This window comes from Mustela nigripes, chromosome 5 (genome assembly GCF_022355385.1).
Source record: "Mustela nigripes isolate SB6536 chromosome 5, MUSNIG.SB6536, whole genome shotgun sequence".
NCBI classification, from domain to species: domain Eukaryota; kingdom Metazoa; phylum Chordata; class Mammalia; order Carnivora; family Mustelidae; genus Mustela; species Mustela nigripes.
The window spans coordinates 92,828,900-92,835,120 of record NC_081561.1 but is presented as its reverse complement, the minus strand read 5'-3'; the positions used below and the strand labels follow the sequence as shown (position 1 = coordinate 92,835,120).

The window sequence follows — 6,221 nt, the reverse complement described above, 5'->3', positions numbered from 1 at the left end:
AGCAGACATATATGCCAATGAGAAAAAGATAGATCCAAGTAGGAGGAGGAAAAAAAAAAACTATCCAGCACAGAATGAAACCATTTTTTAAATGACTTATCAATCAATCAATAAATATAGGTAGATAGATAATGGGTAAGTGAGATAGATAGATGATGGATATACAGAGAAAGAAAAACACAGAGACACAGAGAGAAAGAGTAGAATGCAAATTTGGTTATGAGTGTGTGTGTGTGTGTGTGTGTGTGTGTTTTCATATGTGGGTATGGTTATTGAGCTCTGCATTAACATCAAGTTAAGAGCATGTGCACATAAAAATAAAATGCATGCTTCAAAATTTGTAGTTCAGAATTTGTATTTTAAAAAGGGTCCCTCAGGCAAGATCTAGAGTCTTTCTTCAAGGAGTTGGGTTGGGGATGAAATAAGTTGGTTTCGTATTTATTTTTCTCTTTGATTTCTACCTTTGGTGAACCTTCAGGAGAAATGATGCTGTATGAAAATTAGGTCTAAAATTGGCTCATTCATTTCAATTTTATTGCTTGTTCCTTTAAAGAAAAATGGAAGAGCAATAAATGATCTCTTTCCTCAGCATTATCAGTTTGTGTTCACTGTGCTTTATATTTCCCATTCAGACATGGCTGTGTCCTGACCTTCCTTTTAATTTAGTCCCAACATATTTTTAGCATTTTATCTCATGATCAGTCTCAAAAACTTTGGGAGCACCTCACAGCTTTCTGAGGTTACATTCCATGAAGATTTCAACCTCTTAGCTTGTTGGACACACCACACCCCAAAACATTGAAAACTTTTTTTTCAGAGACTGCAGAAGTGTTCATGTATTTCCCTCAGGCTTTGTTTCTTCAGGAAATGAGGCATCTCAGCAACAACCCGGGTAAAGAAAACTGAAGGAAAATGTAGGTTTTTTTCTAATCCCTCACCGCCATTTGAGCAGCGCGCACAGAGTAAGAAAACCTTAATCTCGCTTTAACCACTGACTGCGTAAAAGAGACTTCATTGGAGGGGTCTACCTGAGATCAGAGCCTCAGAGGTGAGCTTCCTAAGACATAATTCCTCCCAAATCTCTAAAATCTTATGTCTTGCTCATTTGGGTTTAGGACACAAATCCTTTCACTTGCTTTCATTCATTTTTTTCCCTTATTAACACTAAATCTGCAGCAGATAAGAGAATTGGGAATCTTTATCCTCAAGGTACACAAGACTCCTCAAGAATGAGGGCCTAATAATTGCTAACACTTTTTGTTTCAATTTTCTTGCTTTAAGAACACTAACCTATTTCTATTTGTTGTTATGCACCACACCCCTACCCCATACGGTAACTTATCTTCATGACATAGCTTTAACTTCTTTTTTTAAAAAGATATAATTTATTTTATTTGACAGAGAGAGAGCACAAGCCAGGGGAATGACAGGCAGAGGGGGATGGAGAAGCAGATTTTCCGTTCAGTAGGTAGCTATATGTAGGGCTCCATTCCAGAACCCTGAGATCATGAATTTCAGTGTCTTCCTCTGTTAAGTGATGGGTGGGAATAAATGTTCTCTTAGCTTTCAGGTCAAAAATTCAATGCTTCTAAATGTAGACGTATTTCGGGTATGAAGTACTATTCTAAACACAACTCTTATGGGAATTCAGTGCAATGTAAATATTCAGCTGGCAGACAGAAGAGTGTTTACTGGATAGAGAGACTGAAGGTTGCACTGAAGGTCCCACCATGAGCAGTGCAGGATGACCAGGCCTGCCTGTCTCAACCCCCAGCACCCCTCCCGTCTCAGCAAGGTCAGGCTCAGTGCCAGCAGAACATTACTGGTCAGCTACAGCTTTTCTTCTGGGTCCAGTGATAATCTTTCCAAACTTTTCTGCAAAATTAGACTGAAATGAAGTTTTGTTATTGGATATGCATGACTATCAGGACTGGTAGTCAGATCAAGACAAAGAGGAATCCATATAATAATTACGTCCTCCCGTGATAAAAATGGATCTTTCCTGTATCTTATACAGATCTGCCATTCCCGAAGCTGTGCTCTACAGAGAACCAGAAAATAAAATGTGTATTATAAAATCATGAGAGCAAATGCAGTATTGATGACGGTATTAGTGCTTTTCCCAAAGACAATAAAATAGGGAAAACAGTAGACATTTTCTTCATGCAATTTAAAATAGATGTGGACTTAAATAAAAACTGTTCACACATAAAATTTATCTTCATGCAAAGTAGTCTTGGAGATGAATATTCACTGCTCATTTAATGATTAATTGAAATGTGTTAGATATTGGTCTTGAGGAAAAAATGATTTTTTTACCCTTTAAATTATCATTTTTGTTTCTGCTTTGGCATTTGTTAAGGATGTACTTTTAAGATGAGCTCTTCTTAGTCTTTGGTACCATGTCTGCATAGTATGAAGCTGATATATGGTTTATTCCATACTTTATAGTGGATAATGCCATAATCTTGATACAATTCTTAGTCTCTAATGACTCAGGGACAAAGTCAATGACAGATCTCTAGTTTTATATTTTCACTAAAAACATGATGACTTCTAAATCAATAAGGTTGCCTTCATTTGACCTTGACCAAATGTGAAAAGACATAGCAAATTATCCATAGACTTTTAAATATTATTATAAAACAATGCCCCATATCAAGGAATACACTCATTTTCTACATTTTACATGTCATATTTTAGAACCATGTACTACTCATCACTTGAAAAACACCATTTAACTCCCAGCAGCCTAAAATACGTGCTACCAGAAGGAGATTTCCAATGGTCTTATTAAAAATGTTTGCACTTAATATATGTATTATCATATTCTACTATTATTTCAGTCTCTCAGGATAGCTCTTAATACTTTAAGAGCTTGGTTAAAGATGTACAAACCCCATACATATTCAACAACAACGGCAGTTTTCCTTGATACAAGCAAACCAAATTAAAGAGTATATTGGATAGAAACAAATCATTTTATTTTCTTTAACTGTTCTAATTTAAAAGGTGGTATCAGACCATGGTTATTGGTGTCTTGAAGCTTAGTGTGTCATAGTAAAGTGATCTCAAAAGGTGATAAATATTTATGACGGTGTGGGTTAAATGGATGTGCTTGCATGTTTCCAAATTTTATGTATTATGCAAAATAACCACAATATTACTTTAGACTCACTAAAAGTTATCTTAAAATTTTATCTGTGATTTTTTTTTTTCAAAGCTATCATTTCTTACTCCAAATCTCAGCTTCTCATGAATGTTCTCCTGGAAACTGCTGCGTGCTCACATAATTCATCTTGTGGATTGAGGCCATAAGTATTAACAAATTAGCTGCAATCAAATTTGGCACTTTAAAATTCCATCTATCCTCTTCAGGGCTTGCTGAGTCAGAGCTCATCAAGTGATAAAGGTCAGTTCAGGAGATATGAACTAAATTATAATTTTCAGATTAAGGGAAAAATATTTATGAATTTGCAATGTATGCTGGGTCAGTGGCTTCTGAGACAAATTTTTCAGCCCCCATCTCCTCTGTCAAAAACGGGGGTATAAGAACTAGCCTGGATCCCTCTTTTACAGATCAACCAAGATGGGACCTAACTGGGAACTTTCTGACTGATTTTTCTGATAGTGTTGCCAGGATTTCAAAGCAGAAAGCATATCTTGTGGTGTCATGTGTGCTATTGAATTGTCTTGGAGCACAGCAGGTAGGATCTACCTGGAAGAAAAATCCATCTTTCTTCAATAGAAAGAAAGACATTGAAGTAATTAGGGTGTGGGAGGGCGGTTAGCAAGAATTTAATTAGATGGTCCTGTTTGAAAACATTCTTTCACTAATCTTTATCATCCTATGAACTCAAAGATGTATTTTTCTTTCCCCCCTCATGGCAAGTTTGGTGAATTTAAGATTTTTAATTTGGTTAAACATGCTGAGTGAAATAATCAATCTATTAAAAAAACAAACAAAAAAGATGTCAGTCTCAATTTACTAAATCATGTCATTGAAAGCAAAACTTTATTTAAATGGAGAATGTGGGATACCTGTGTTGTTACAAGTTATGTATGAATTATATAAAGTCCCTAAATGGAGAAAACTGAAGGGAATGATAGGAATATTATTATTAAAGTTTAAAAAATGGAAGTAAAGGATTTAAGCATTAATAAAGAGAAACCACAAATGGCAATTTGCATAACAGGAAAAGCAGACATAGATGAATTATGATAATCCATGTTTCTCAGCATTTTTTAGCCAAGGGTTTGAGGGAGATCATGATAAATTTTACACTATAAAGATTTTTAGTAACATCACATAAATTAATCCTTACAATTTTATGTTTCCACTATTCATAATATTTTAGTGATTTTTTTCCCTGAGTACCCCATTTTGAATAATTTGACCTATGTTAGCATTGTACCAAAATTAAGCTTTCCACTAAAAGGTAATCATCCTGATTATAGAAGTGTAAGTGGGTTGCTAGGTAGGGGAGAGATCTCTCTGACTGGGAGAGATATTCAAGTATCCAGAACCAGGCAAAGAGTTGAAAGGCACTGCAAGAAGAAACTCTATGGGTTTTAATTCAAGCAGTCAATTGTCTGTTCAGTTACATGCACAGACAATTATTTTTCTGTGGGATTGATCAACCATCTTAAACTCTTCCTTGATGGTTGAAATTTTCATCTCATTCTACTAAAGTGATTTTTTTTCCCATGAGCACCTCTCCAATTGGACAATGAAAGTCAGTGGAAAATAGAATTCTCTTTTTAAAAATCACTTCTTTTACCTATTTTTGCAGTTCAAGTGATATGGAAACTAATACCTGTGTCAAGGGTTTTCATCAGGCTTGGGCTGCTGCAGGACAGAATGTCTTCTCACTGCATTGCTTCCTTGAAAACTGCAGCTTTAAGATAAAGTTGGAATATTGTACTAGATTTGTTGTATTTACGCCTCATCTGTAGAAGCACACTTGGGCTGTGGAGCTGAAAACTGGCAAGACTTGGACCTATGTGACTAGAACAGCATAAAAGATGTGAGGAAGACTTGGCTCCTGTCTGCAACAGCTGCATGTGCTCTGAGTGGGAAAGCAGGAGAGAGGACCTATGTACTTGAGTAGCTGCTGGGCCCCCATGAGATGATGCTGCATTTGTTAAAGCATCTGCCTGAGTCCTTCTATAAAGCTAAGGAAATGTATCTTTAAAGCTTATTTGTGCTTTGTGTTTCTAATCGCCAATTTGGACATCCACCTATGACTGTGTTGCTACGATATCATACCAGACTTTTCTTCCTAGTTTAATCACCCTTCCACTCTGCTCTCCGATCCTACAGATGTGGGGAATACCAATCTATAACACAAAATGGAGTGTGACTCAATGAATATTTATCAAGTGCCTGCTATTTGGGAGAAGGAATGGGGTTTTCAGCAGAATCTCTGGAGAAAGCTATTTCTCTTCACAAAAAAAAAAAAAAAAAAAAAAAAACCCAAAAAAAAAAAAAAACCCGCACACAGCTGCATTTTCACGGACATACACACAGCCTGCATGTCATCTCTCTGCACTCAGGCGTAGTAACATATGGGAGAAAAAGTCGTCTATTACTACAGGCTGTGACAATCACGAAGAGAATTTATTGCAGAAGATTAGCCAACACTATTTCAGCAGGAGGTCCAGAAATTATCTATCAAAGATTCAGGGACTTGAGGCAACATTTCATCTCATTTATTCAAATGCCTCGGGCAAATAAAATTATGATTAAAGCACCTAGCAACCTGTGTCCTGTACATTTTGACACGCTTACTGCTAATTGATTGTTTGGGTCCAGTTCACGCTCTAAGGGAAATAGATTACTATTAATTTTGGTTGACATTTCATATAAGGGCATATATTTTGTTTTTAGTTATTTTTGTGAAACTGAAATCTGATTCTATAATTCTTCTGGGGGAAATGGAGGTGTCATGATTTGTCTCCATCCTGTGGCCTTTAAAAGCAATCAACAAAGTCGACATCCAACTAATAACACTATGAATAAACAATTGGTTAAGCATTGTAAAGCATGAATGTTAATACTACACCATTTAACCAAGCTAATCACACTTGATATGGGAAGGATGTTATACAGATAAGAATACAAATGAATTCCCCAAAGTGTTCCTCAAATGTATTCCTTAAGCTTGGTCACTTTCATTTAGCTACCCACCAGTTTCTTAACCCTTCTTGGTGCTAGTTGA

The 6,221-nt window shown here is 36.1% G+C and overlaps 1 long non-coding RNA gene across 1 annotated transcript; it reads left to right on the top strand.

Moving 5' to 3' along the window:
- Positions 1-934: 934 nt before the first annotated feature.
- LOC132017408 (uncharacterized) lies at positions 935-5,757 on the top strand. The gene is made up of 3 exons (XR_009404261.1): positions 935-1,048; positions 3,224-3,412; positions 4,794-5,757. It is a non-coding gene; the product is annotated as an uncharacterized LOC132017408 (long non-coding RNA).
- Positions 5,758-6,221: the final 464 nt, after the last annotated feature.